Source organism: Typopeltis vanoorti, chromosome 1, assembly GCF_054136105.1.
Source record: "Typopeltis vanoorti isolate ZY-2024b chromosome 1, IOZ_Tvanoo_1.0, whole genome shotgun sequence".
NCBI classification, from domain to species: domain Eukaryota; kingdom Metazoa; phylum Arthropoda; class Arachnida; order Uropygi; family Thelyphonidae; genus Typopeltis; species Typopeltis vanoorti.
The window spans coordinates 141986953-142001576 of NC_143549.1; the positions used below are offsets into that span (position 1 = coordinate 141986953).

At 32.8% G+C, this 14624-nt stretch overlaps 1 protein-coding gene across 1 annotated transcript in view; it reads left to right on the top strand.

Annotated features, from left to right (window-relative positions):
• LOC150110491 (uncharacterized) overlaps window positions 1-14624 on the top strand; it is a 330267-nt gene that overhangs the window by 59835 nt on the left and 255808 nt on the right. The gene's annotated exons all lie outside the window — the stretch shown is intronic.

The following is a 14624-nucleotide window of genomic DNA, read 5'->3' on the forward strand; positions in this document are numbered from 1 at the left end:
GAGTCACATCCGTAAATTGCGGTATTGTTAAAAAGGTATCATTTTCCCAAATTTGGATGTTTCTCAAATACTTAAATATGACTAAGTGATTAGCATTCACATGATTGTGATGACACATATCCTAAAATTATTCATTCTTCATTCCCGTGGGAAATTATTCCTGTAGTAAATTAATGCTTACATTTATTTTTTTAAAACCAATATTGACTATTAATTTTACCGGCGATTCCTTGTGCTCTTAACCGATTTCTGTAACTGAAATTTATTTATTTTTTTTAGCATTAGTAATTTTAAGTAATGGACATGCAACAAACAAGGTTTTGAACTCACCATTGCGTTTTCTTTTAGAAATTTCTTTTGCCAGCACAACAAATAAATAGTTATTTCTTATTATTTCAAATGAATATTAGCTCTGTAATATATACTTTGTTAATTTCTATGCTTACCTTTTATTTGACTGTAATACTATGAACAAATGACTCTGTAAAATAGCCAAATTCTTACAGTATTGTAACTTTTCAGGTGAAATCTTCTCCACTAAAATTCTGGCTATTAATTTAATACCTGATTATTCCTTTTGGTTCCAAGAGTTAACAGTTTCATGAAATATTTGAGGGCTTGCATGAAGAAATAAGACTTTTAATTCACCGAGTCAAAAAAAAGTCTCCAGTTACTTTGTGGCATGAAATTTCACAAGGAAAAAAAATGTTATGGTCTTACTTAAATTTGTATGGCACATCAACGACACCCAATTTCTTCATTTAAATTTACACATTTTATTTGAATGAAATGTTATTTACAAACTGTATTTACTGAATCTAACATACAGAAAATAAATAAATTGAAAAATACATCAAAGGTTCTTCCCATTCTTGTGGAATTGCCATCATGTGGTTTTTGACAATGTGACTCTCATCTGAAAGTTAATTTTTCATTTTGTGATCGTTGGGAATTTATTACTGTAGTAAAATTAAGGGTTGCATACTTATTTTTTTTTTTAAACCAATAATATACTTCTGAGAATTATTAAAAGCACAGAATCTTTTGTTAGGTTTCTAAAAGCATTTAAAAGTACACATTATATTTTCACGTTTTGGGCATCCAATTTCATTTAAATCAAGAACAGGCCTCCCTATTAAACTCGTTAATGTTTTTGATTTTTCTCTTCCTTTGGCGAGTAATATTTGATATTTGCATGTTGATTCTATCATCCAATTTCTTAGTTGGTCCAGAGATAGTGAACCAATTTCCCACTTCAGCTGATGGTTATATTTTATTAACCAAGAATTCTGTTTTTTAACTCTTTCAGGTAATTCTTTCCAATTACAAGGTAATTTTGTCAATGCATATCTTACAATAATTCCATCAGAAATAAAAATTTCTTTAGGAAATAAATTTGAAGTCTTATTCAAAAGAAATTGGCATTCAGTTATCCCAATGATAACTGAAAATTCGTATTTTTCACCCACTGTTGATTTTTCATAAACGTTTTCCTTCATTCTTCTTCTTAGATTACCTCATATGGCACCACAAATAAATAGCTATTTATTATTATTATTATTATTTCACTGACCATTAGCTCTGATCGTATCTTTTATGTTAACTTTCTGTTACAAAATTCTAAACAATTAGAACTTTTCACAAAGAAACTTTCGAAGAATTTTGTTGCTCACCCATTATTTTTACGTTACCAAACACAAAACACCACAACACAAAACAGCAGCTGCAGTGGATGAGCGATTACCTTAATCCAAAATCACTTGAGTCTATGGTATTTTCTTATAGTAGTTTACACTTACCATGCCCTGCCCTGACCGTTCCTTTAAAAATGAACCTTTTCCGCAGATGACTCCACGATATGTTTTCACATGGTGCTGAATATACTGTTGGTAGTTTTTATCTTACTTTGTGTGAGAAAAGGTAAAATTTGTATATCTGTTAACTGGAGAGTACAAACATTTTTTCTATACCAAACTTTAAGAGTTAAAGTCGCGTTTTGGGTAAATTATCTGCTATCTCTCCGTAAAACAACCAAATTCTAACAGTTCAGATTTTCGATTATGAATGAAGAGTTCAATGAATAAAATTTTTGTTACTCACTGTTACATTACCTCAAAATAGCTGGTCACGAAAAAGAGTTTTTAAATCGGATAGCATGGTAACCACACTTCCATACATTTGATATTGTGTCAGTCTGAAAATGACACCATGCCTCCCTAAACATTCTGTGTATTGTTTTGTCAGCAAATATACACGAACAGTTTTTGTAAAATGTTCGTAAATGTCCCAAAATAAAGAATCTTTATCGAATTGGATAAAATCTCGAAAGTCTAATTTTACCATTGATGAATTTAAATGATTAGCAATAATTTTCCCCATGATACGAATAGATGGTAATTCAGTTTCCAAAAATAGTAAATGATTATCAATGTCATACATTTTTGGTAAAAATCTCTCAGCTTCTTCATGACTAATAGAAAAAACTTTACTTCCATCAGCTCCTGTATCATCAAGTATTATTTCCCCATCTTGGCATTTCAAAATAAAACACTCACTGAGGTCCATTTCGTAGTCAACTCTTCTTTGCAAGTAGCCGAGGATATCAGACCACTTCCTGCATAACTTTTCCCAAGTGGTCCTGGATAAATACAGCACAATATATGAATCTTCTAAAATAATAATTGGTTTCCACCCTTTTAGAGCTAAGTGAAGAGTTTTGTCTCATGCTATTTTCCTGAAGAAAGAAAATTTCAATGACTTTTGTGGCTCGCCCATTATCTTACTTTACTTTCCTGGATACCAATCACCACAACACAATACAATAGCTGCATGGAAAAAAAATGTTAAAAAAAATTATTTTTTTCCTCCAAAAGTTATAAAAAATCGCGTTTTTTTATTTATTTTTCCTAAAAAGTTATCAGTATCAGTTGGAAGTGACATCACTAAAAGATATTTGCAAAAGATGAGCTTGCTCATTTCCACTAGGCTGAGCAGACATCTGAAGGAGAGGGGGAGAATAGAGGTGATGGGGTTAGGTGGGGGGGCATTGCAGGGAAGACCACTATGACAACCTTTTTACTTCCCCCACTTACTGCTATTTTTTTTCTCATCCCAACAATTTCGGACATATAAGTGAGAGATATAGTCACATAGTCTAACATCAAAAACACTTTTTGAGGATAAAAAGTGTTTTTGATAAAAAGAGAGATAAAACTTAACATAATAAGGACAAATAATATAGAATACCCTTCGACCCACAGAGATAAGATTTGCCCTATGATGTCTCAAAGTAAGATAATCTCACATCAACATCATGTCCAACAGCATGTAGAAACATGTCCATGAATCATCTGTGTGAAAGTTTCATTTTGGAAGGAACGGTCAGGGTTAAGGGTCAGCTAAACAGTACCATTAGGAAAAACAAACGAGTCAAGTGTCTTTGCAGTTATGGCAATTCGTTCATCCCGTGCAGCTATCATATTGTGTTGTGGTAATTGGTATCCAGGAAAGTAAAGTAAAATAATGGGTAAGCCACAAAAGTCATTGAAATTTTCTTTCTTCAGGAAAATAGCACGAGACAAAACTCTTCACGTAGCTCTAAAAGGATGGAAACCGATTATTATTTTAGAAGACATATACATTGTAATGTATTTATCCAGGACCACTTGGGAAAAGTTATGCAGGAAGTGGTCTGATATCCTCGGCTACTTGCAAAGAAGAGTTGACTACGAAATGGACCTCAGTGAGTGTTTTATTTTGAAATGCCAAGATGGGGAAATAATACTTGATGATACAGGAGCTGATGGAAGTAAAGTTTTTTCTATTAGTCGTGAAGAAGCTGAGAGATTTTTACCAAAAATGTATGACATTGATAACCATTTACTATTTTTGGAAACTGAATTACCATCTATTCGTATCATGGGGAAAATTATCGCTAATCATTTAAATTCATCAATGGTAAAATTAGACTTTCAAGATTTTATCCAATTCGATAAAGATTTTTTATTTTGAGACATTTACGAACATTTTACAAAAACTGTTTGTGTATATTTGCTGACAAAACAATACACAGAATGTTTAGCGAGGCATGGTGTCATTTCCAGACTGACACATTATCAAATGTATGGAAGTGTGGTTACCATGGTATCTGATTTAAAAACTCTTTTTCGTGACTAGTTATTTTGATGTAATGTAACCAAGAAACAGTGAGTAACAAAAATTTTATTCATTGAAATCTTTGGCAAATGTTGAGTCTAAACTAAATATTCTGAAATATTTTTAGGTAATTACATCTTTCGAATTTTTCTCAGTAAATATACTTGTAAATAGTATTTCAGCAAAATAAAATATCCATTTCTAAATTTAAATGAACAAAGATATGTACTTTTGTTGTTGTGTTTTTCCACAGTGAATTTTTTATGCAGTTATTCTGATTAGAACTTGATATTTAAATCCACAACTTTATATCTTAATGCAATTCTGTTTAATTATTTAAAAAAATTACAATTGTGAAATTAATGCCAGGAACGGTAAAAAAAGTGTTGAAAACTGATATCCATGTATTGATTATTTTAGAAATTGTCTAATGCTACCTATTGACATTGTTTGAGTTATCTGAAAACAATTCGTTCACATAATCGAAAATCTGAACTGTTAGAATTTGGTTGTTTTACAGAGAGATAGCAGATAATTTACCCAAAATGTGACTTTAAGATAAAAACAGATAAAAGTAAGATAAAAACACACCAACAGTATATCCTGCATCATGTGAAAATATATCGTTGAGTCATCTGCGCAAAAGGTTAATTTTTGAAGGAACGGTTGGGGGAAGGCATGGTAACTGTAAACAGTACTGTAAGAGAATACCATACAGTCGAGTGATTTTGGATTAAGGTAATTGTTCATCCACTGCAGCTGCTGTTTTGTGTTGTGGTGTTTTGTGTTTGGTAATGTAAAAATAATGGGTGAGCCAAAAAATTCTTTGAAAGTTTCTTTGTGAATAGTTCTAATTGTTTAGAATTTTATAACAGAAACTTAATAAAAATATACGACCAGAGCTAATAATCAGTGAAATAATAATAATAAATAACTATTTATTTATGGTGCCATATGAAGTAATCTAAGAAGAAGAAGAAGAATGAAGGAAAACATTTATGAAAAATTGACAGTGAAAAATATACGAATTTTCTGTTATCATTGGAATAATTGATTGCCAATTTCTTTTGAATAAGACTTCAAATTTATTTCCTAAAGAAATTTTTATTTCTGATGGAATTATTGTAAGATATGCATTGACAAAATTACCTTGTAATTGGAAAGAATTACCTGAAAGAGTTAAAAAACAGAATTCTTGGTTAATAAAATATAACCATCACCTGAAGTGGGAAATTAGCTCACTATCTCTGGACAAACTAAGAAATTGGATGATGGAATCAACATGCAAATATCAAATATTACTCGCCAAAGGAAGAGAAAAATCAAAAACATTAACGAGTTTAATAGGGAGGCCTGTTCTTTATTTAAATGAAATTGTATGCCCAAAACGTGAAAACATAACATGTACTTTTAAATGATTTTGGAAACATAACGAAAGATTCTGTGCTTTTAATAATTCTTTTAATAATTTTAATAATAATTTTAATTATTCTGAGAAGTATATGTATTGGTTTCAAAAAAATAAATATGCAACCCTTAATTTTACTACAGTAATAAATTCCCAACAATCACCAAATTAAAAATTAACTTTCAGATGAGAGTCACATTGTCAAAAACCACATGACGGCAATTCCACAAGAATGGGAAGAACCTTTGATGTATGTTTCAATTTATTTATTTTCTGTATGTTAGATTCAGTAAATACAGTTTGTAAATAATATTTCATTCAAATAAAATGTGTAAATTTAAACGAATAAATTGTGTGTCGTTGATGTGTTATAGAAATTTAAGTAAGACCATAACATTTTTTTCTTTGCCAGAGACTTTTTTTTGTCTCAGTGAATTAAAAGTCTTATTTCTTCATGCAAGCCCTCAAATATTTCATGAAACTGTCAACTCTTGGAACCAAAAGGAATAATTGGTTATTAAATTAATAGCCAGAATTTTGGTGGAGAAGATTTCACCTGAAAAGTTACAATACTGTAAGAATTTGGCTATTTTACAGAGCCATTTGTTAATAATAGTACAGTCAAATAAAAGTTAACATAGAAATTAACAAAGTATATATTACAGAGCTAATATTCATTTGAAACAATAAGAAATAACTATTTATTTGTTGTGCTGGCAAATGAAATTTCTAAATGAAAACCAACGGTGAGTTCAAAACCTTGTTTGTCACATATCGGTTACTTAGAATTACTTATTTTAAGTAACCGATTTATAATTTATTTATTTTATTCTCATGAAAAAGAATAAAATAAATAAATTTCAGTTACAGAAATAGGTTAAGAGCACAAGGAATCTCAGGTAAAATTAATAATCAATATTGGTTTTAAAAAAATAAATGTAAGCATTAATTTACTACAGCAATAATTTCTTGCGGGAATGAAGAATGAATAATTTTAGGATATGTGTCATCACAATCATGTGAATGCTAATCACTTAGTCATATTTAAGTATTTGAGAAACATCCAAATTTGGGAAAATGATACCTTTTGAACAATACCGCAATTTACGGATGTGACTCATGTCACCTTCATGAAAGACCCCTTTGAAGAAAACTGCGATTTGTAGTAACTGTTCACTGGGGAGGTTATTGCTCATGATGATAACATAGCATCTATGGGATGAAATCTAAAGGAAGAAGTACTCAACTCTTTCAGGTTACAGTATTTACAGAAATTTTGTTCTTTGTGGGTTTTGTGTTTGTGTTGTGGTGTTATAAAATTCAACTATTTTGGAATATTTTTTTGGAATATTCGTATTTAGAAGCGCCATTCTGGAAAGCTGTAAGTAATTTTAAATTTCATTAGAATTTCTAAAATACGTACAAAAGGTTTCGTAATCCATTTAACTGTCCGTTTATTTTAATTTATTTATTTTAAAATGCCATTGAAACACTAGCATATAATTCAATTATCCAGAAAAGCTCAAAATACTGTCGCCATGTAAACTTAAAAGAAAAAACATTGTCGTTGATGTGTTGTGTATGTTTAAATAAGTTCACTTTTGAAATCGCCGTGAATTCACACACGATTTGTTTATTTATTTATTGTACTTTACGATGTTAATTTTAAACAAATCAAAATATTCGGATGAATTAAGAATAAAATATGAATTTGAATTAGAATATGAATATAGAAGAAAATACGGATGAGCTATGGAAAAAAAGTGTGCGTTTAAGGGACACCAGTATATAATTAAATTATTCAGAAAAGCTGAAAACACTGGCGCCATCACGAATTTCTCTAAGAATTCCCACCCTTTAACAGGAATGAAATACCCCAAAATGTATTGGAAAATTAGTACAACCATCTATAGAAGAAAAAAAAACTGCATGTTTGAGTGACATCAACATATCATTAAATTCAAACATTCACGTCACAATTCCTTATCTTATCTTGATCTTGTCAGGAGTGTCCCACCAATCACGACATGATTCCTTATCCACTAATATATCATCCTTTCCATTCAAAACAATAACTTCACTTATTTACAAATAACAAATGATGTCACTTATTTACATCTGAAAACGACACTCACCCGTGTCACGATTCCTTATCTTATCTTGATCTTCATCTTGTCCGAAGTGTCCCACCAATCACAACACGAATCCTTATCTCTACCATCACCCATAATTCCATACGCGAACCAAAACACAAGAACTCACGTCACTGACACATATGCCCCTAGGGAAATTCCAAACACATGACGTCACGCCCACAATGACGTCATCTTCTTATCGACCAATGACGTCACGATTCCTTATCTTATCTTGATCTTGTTCAAAGCGCCTACCCTACTACTGATATCACTGTGCGTACACACCTGGGGTGTCCCTGTCACGTCGCAGTAAATTGCATTACGCTAAATCAGCGGAAGAGACTTCTGGCTAGGAGTCTAATCACCGAGTAGCGTAACTTTTTCTAGTCCTTTATTTTTCAGTTAATTTTAGAGTGAGTTGACCATTGGCTCAGGGATTAAGTGCGGTTTTCATCTCCTGACACAAACTCGCGTTTCAGCATCTCAGAAGAAACTGGTCAACACACACACGATGATACTAGTTAAGCATCGGAACATGAGATGAGGAAGGAGAGTAATTTTCCATATTCTCTTGGTCTTTCACCTTGTGATCATCTGTTGTGACAACGAAAGGTAGAAAAGCAGCTTACGAATTTTCAAAACGTTAAGGCTTAAGCAAGCTGTGATCAAATTTCGTCATTATCTCAGAAACCTTTATATTCTCAGAAACCTATGCAACTGAGGTGAGTTAATCGGTCTCATATGGAGATAAAGGGTGTTTTCTCTAGAAACTCCGGTTTTACCGGCCGAAACTACATGCAGTTAACAAGGCCAAAAAATACATTTAATACGCTCACTACACAGTGGCCTTCCTTGATTAGTCACAGGATATTATTATATTATATCGGGGGATAATATTATCATTACTTATCGTTAGGTGATAAGTAATAATAATGAATTACAATTTTCCTTGAAATATTTATTTCTTTTCTTTGGTTTGCACCCATTTAGCTGTTTCTTGCGTTCTCGAATCCCCACAGCAATTACACTTACTGAAATGTTTTGAGATCAAATTTTCACTGAATAAATGTTTTCCCATAGCCGGTGGAAATGTTTAATTAGCCTCTATTCGCCACTGTGTGTGTGTGTGAGAGAGAGAGAGAGAGAGAGAGAGAGAGAGAGACGCATGTATTGTAAACAGAAGAAAGTCGTTTCAACCTTCGTTGCGCCAGTTTCTAATAATATGATATGATACTACCTCACCTCACCAGCATATTCAGTTCTTCATTTATGCGAAATGAAATTAATGTGTAAATTCCCTTAAATGGTTTAACGTAAGCATTTCAAATGTTGACATTTTGATTCTCCAGTAATATGATAACATTTCGATTCACAGCAGTATGATAAATAATGAATTTCCTTCTTAAATGAAAGACGCGTTCTTTAAGTATAAATACCTTTTTGAAAATCACATCTGCTTCTTCCTCTTCCTGCAAAATAAACAAACTGGCCGGAGAAGACATATAGATACGCAACGTACTTGCTTCATGGCATCTATTTTTCGCTCCATAATCTTAACTAATCCTTTTACATTACGACTGTATCCTAGAGGGTGATCTGAGTCGTACCAACTAATATAGTCATTACTGGATAAATAACAAAGTCGGCATGTTGATGACGAAAATGAAGATTAAAAATAAAGGTAGCAGAAAATCAGTTGACACTCTTAATATTTAAGAATGCGTAATTAGAACTCATCTAAAATGATTTTGTCACTTAAATAGAAGATGAAAATTAGCAGAAGTTTTTTGAGGCAATTATGGTCAGAGGAAGATCCAACACACTTCTGAAAGTATCAATTCAAGACAGTGGATTGATGCTGTGGAAGTGTGTTGGAAGATTGAAATGTAAGACTAATCAAATCAGCGAACTGAAAACAATAGACTAATTTGGAAGAAAGATGTTCATCAGAAACTAATTAATAAATCTTAAGTAGATTGTCATGATATTCGTACACTACTTGAGGATACAAGAAAAGATGATGAAGTCCACCAGGAACTACAGTCTGTAACAGAGATTATCAGAGCGAATAAATTCGAAATACCATTTTTTAAAAAATATATCACGTGATAAGTAATTTGGAGAAGTGGAATTTGGAATGATGTTAAGAGAGTCGATATAGTTAATGGGCTTCATTAAGAACTGGATTCATCACATTGATGAAGTGAATATGAGAAAAACTGGAGAGGTTTATTTTTTTCTGCATGCATATTTTTGCCTATTTCTTCGATTGTTCACAACTAATTTGTTAATGAGCGAGAGTGATATAAAGCTTTGAAATTTTCAAAAAAACAAAATCACCAAACCGTTTCAGTCCCCCCCCCCTCTCTTCCATGCCGTCATACTACTTGGAATTTTTCTTAATATGATCTCGTAGAATATTTGCTGCGATCGTGTTATGTTCGGGAGTTCAAATAGCGGTATGATGTTTAAGATTCTGTTAACTCACACTTTAACCTCCGTTCGTTACCATTTAGACTTGAGTAGCTAATTTGTAGATCCGTTTCATGTCACAATGGAATATAACTGAGTATCTCCGGCATTAGTATCATTTTTCAAAACCACATACTCTGTTCTAAACTCAAGATGAATCTCCCACACTAATGGAAGGAAACGAAAAGGTAAACTAGTTAATCATAGTTTTGGCTATTTCAGATCGTCATTATTACACAGTAATATAGTAAACTTTGGCATCGTTGTCTACATACGTTCCTGACTATCTCTTAAGCATGTCCATCACCAAAGAGAAAAATCTCACATTGAAATTGTAAAAACCCAACAGATAATTGCCAAGTATTTTTAGACCTAGAAGTTGGTAATGCATATTTAGCAATAAATAACTCGGGTTAAAATTCATGATTTCGTCCTCTTCTTATATAAAGGATTAGACATTTTGCCTGTTCTGGCTTCACTGGTCTTTCCATCTTGCCACTTGTTTCCTCCCCCTCTCTATGGTCTATATTTTATCCACTTCTTTTGGTAGTCGATATCTTTCCATTTATCTCTATATTCCTTGATCTGAGGTGCCAGACTAAGATAGATACCCGGTCCTCCAGACTGGGATTTTGCGTGAGGATGATTACCTTACCAGGTAAAAATCTCTATAACACAGACGCTTCAACCTGAAAATTAGTCGTACAAATGCATAACTGAATATTGAGAATTTTAATATTGCAAAAATCTACGTTAATTTTTGCCATAGCGATTTATATATGTTTCAGTGAATAGTAAGGTGGAATTAATTTCTGCATTTTAGATCACAAGATGCAGATAAGTAGTCTTACAGTTATATATCCGGACGCGCATACGTGATGTATATGCAGTAGCGTTTTGGTGTGCTTGTGTATGTACGCCATGTGCACAATAAAGTAGTTAAGTTAAAATATATTTATTTTGAGACAAACGAAAATTTAAAACTTAACTCATACAAGAATTCCCGCTGAAGGCAAAGAAAAAGTTAAATGATTGATTGATGTGCTCATTCGCCCTGTCATTTTCTATGGAGGTTCGTAGGGAATCCCACAGTGGAGACTAGAACAAGCCCGTTTTAGAAAGCAGACGATACGGTACTTCCACTGCAAAATCGAAGGCAAGCTAAGCGGGATCTTTATGTAAGCTCGTGCGGAACCTTGATTTTAATCCACTGTTAAGAGGTCTATTTTTGGAGTTTCATCTTTGTTTTTTTCCTGATTCAGTTTGATTGAATAGGAGAGTGCTGAAATAAGACATTGGAACTCGAAAGGCGTGTAACTTGTTCATAAGAAGTAATTCCAAAGAAAGTATACGGTCTCATAGTATATAAGATAGATTTATTTGTTCCTACAATTGTGTTAACACTGAATATTCAGAAATGTTTCATTGCTTTCCATATGCTAACTGTGATTTCTTCTAGGAATGAATAGCTCTGATGGAGCATAAGCATTTGTTAAATAAAACTACTACATTGGATTCATTATATCTAATAGTGAATTATTACTAAGGTTCACTCGAGTAATATGATAAAACCTAGTAAAATCAAAAATAAAAAAAAAAAGCCGATCTATAAATGGATATTAAGAAAACAGGATTATTTTTATCTCAGGCGCCACAAATTAAAAACAGACGATGCCCAAATAAACCATACTTTTTTGCTATAAATATGTTTTTAGGAAACGATCAAAATGTATCGGTTCTATATGCTGTAACATTTATGCATGTTCAGTGCTATTTTTTAAATTTATTTACAATAATATCGTATTTACTTTACTGTGCGTAAAGTGCCACTGCACACGCATTTTATGCGAGGGGTGTGTCCCTGAACACCTCTCATAATTCAATATTAGTTTTCTTATTATACTTAGAAATTTTCTCGTGTTTCCGTATATCACTGGACACCACCGAAAGAAAAAAGGGCTATGCTATTGCTGATAGATGAGAGCAAGGGGGCAGCTGCTTATCAGTTTTCATTACCAGAGGCATTGATCTATGTTACCTCAAGATAACTCAAATTAATGCACGTTCGCGGACTAATGTACACTAGCTATAGATTGCTATAACATATAATAGTATTTAATGTATTAAATAATATTGTTTAAAAATTGTCTTGTTATGATCCATTTCTATGTGTGTCTTGTTTTTGAGATCATAAAGTTAACATACTTATTTCCTCATAAATACCAAATACTTTAGTTCTGTGTTAAAATGTATCGATTATAAGCTTAACAGATATCCGAATGTGAATAGGATACAATAAATGCGCAAGAAATATGCAAATATCGGTGAGGTTTTTTTTAAATTTTACTGCGTATAGCCAATAATGGCAGTCAGTGCAGGAAGTGCAGTGAGAACAAGCAGGAGAGAAGCTTTTAATACGAGAGTGGTCCGAAAAGTTCTCGGCCTAACAATGAAAAAAACGAATTTATAATTTAAAAATTATTTTTATTTTTCAACATAATTTATTCCAGCGATGCTCCAGCGCCATTATCTCGTCCCTGCGGTGGTTCTCAGTAAAATCTGCAAAATACCCCTCTACAGCGGCAATCACCTCCCGATTCGAAGAAAAAACACTGACCAGCGAGGAAGAGGATTAGTTTTGGGAAGAGATAGAAATCAGAGTGAGCCAAATCTATGGAATAGGGTGGATGTTCCACTCTATTCCTTAATTTTCCCATTGCCCAAACACCTTTGTGGGCAGGTGCACTGTTCTGATGAAAGATGATTTTTTTTCTTCTGCGAACTGAGTCTTTTCTCACGAGTTTTTTCATCTAGTCTGGTTAAAAGGTCGGAATAATATTCCCCGGTTATTCTTTTATCCTTTTTAAGATAATTAATAAACAAAATGCCTTTAGTATCCCAAAACACCAATACCATGACCTTTCCTGCTGATGAAACCGACTTTGTCTTCTTTGGCGCTGAACAACCGGCTTCTGTCCACTGTTTTGAATGCTGTTTGGATTTTGGTGAGTAATGGTGAATCCAAGTCTCATCCGTTGTAATAAATCGACGCACAAAATCAGTTTTATTCTTGTTTAAACGCTCCAAGCACTGTTCAGAGATTTTCATGCGAATGCGTTTTTGATCTGCTGTGAGCAAGTGCGGCACCCATCTTGCGCAAAGCTTGTTCGTTTGCTATTCTTCATACAAAATATATCTTACACGTTATTTTGAAATGCTTATAGTCTCAACAATTTCACGCATTTTGACTCGCCGGTCATACAATACCATATCGTGCACTTGATCAACGATTTCTGGAGTTGTTACACTTTTTGGATGTCCTTCACGTGGATCGTCTTCAAGGCTAGTACGACCACGTTTAAACTCGGCAGCCCATTTCTTAATTGTCAAAATTACCAAAAGGAAAAGAGTGCCCATAAACTTTTATAAACTTCGAATGAATTTCTCTTTGTAAAATAAGGTTTACCTTATTTTACAAAGAGAAATTCATTGTAAAATAAGAAATTTTACAAAGAAATTTTTACAAAGAAATTCTTTGTAAAATAAGGTTTACCTTATTTTACAAAGAATTTTATAACCCCTCGATACTCAATTTTATCCATTTCAAGGGATACAGACAACATTTTTGCTTCGGACAGCTGTGTGTGTGTGTGTGTGTGTGTGTATAAACCACTTGATAGAATGACTTGCAGTTTCACACGGATGCTTATGACAGATGTACCCACTTAGAAAAAAAATATTGCCGATTGTGTTGCCATCTATGGTCGAGGCCGAGAACGTTTCAGACCACCCTCGTATACATGCATAAAAAGTATAACAAACCTTACATTATATAATTCAATCCTTTAAATATTTATCCAGGGTTAACTAATCAAACTACGACTATCGCTTCGTTAAGAAATACTAAATCACCCAAACATTGCATTTGAACTACAGAGTTACTGTTATAATTTAAATACCATTCTTTTAAAATTATCTTATTATATACATGCTTCGGAATGCGTTACAAACACATAGAAGTCCATATTTATATAGAGTTTTTAACTGCAGTGTTTGTGCATGTTATATTATGTACATATTTTTACCAATATGCGAATAAAAAACAAAGGCAATAATTTTATTTATTTTTTTCCTGTCTACGTAACTGAGCCATTGTATAAGCAGGATTCCAAATTGCGCCAGCCTGAATAATTTAAAACACGTTGGTTACAGCATTCAGGCAATGACTACAAACGGTTTTTCAAGGATACATACCACGGGCATTAAATCAGCACATAACAAAACAAACGAGAAGGGGAAAAAAAACGAAGGTCGGGATCGGTGGAAAACGTCTAGCTTATCTTAAACTGCTTGTGGAGGGTAAAAAATAAGGTTGGTGTAGTGATAAATAAGTCAGCACTTGTCTGTTAAGCTTGACATATGACCTGGTCGAAAGTGAATGTCTATAGAGAAGT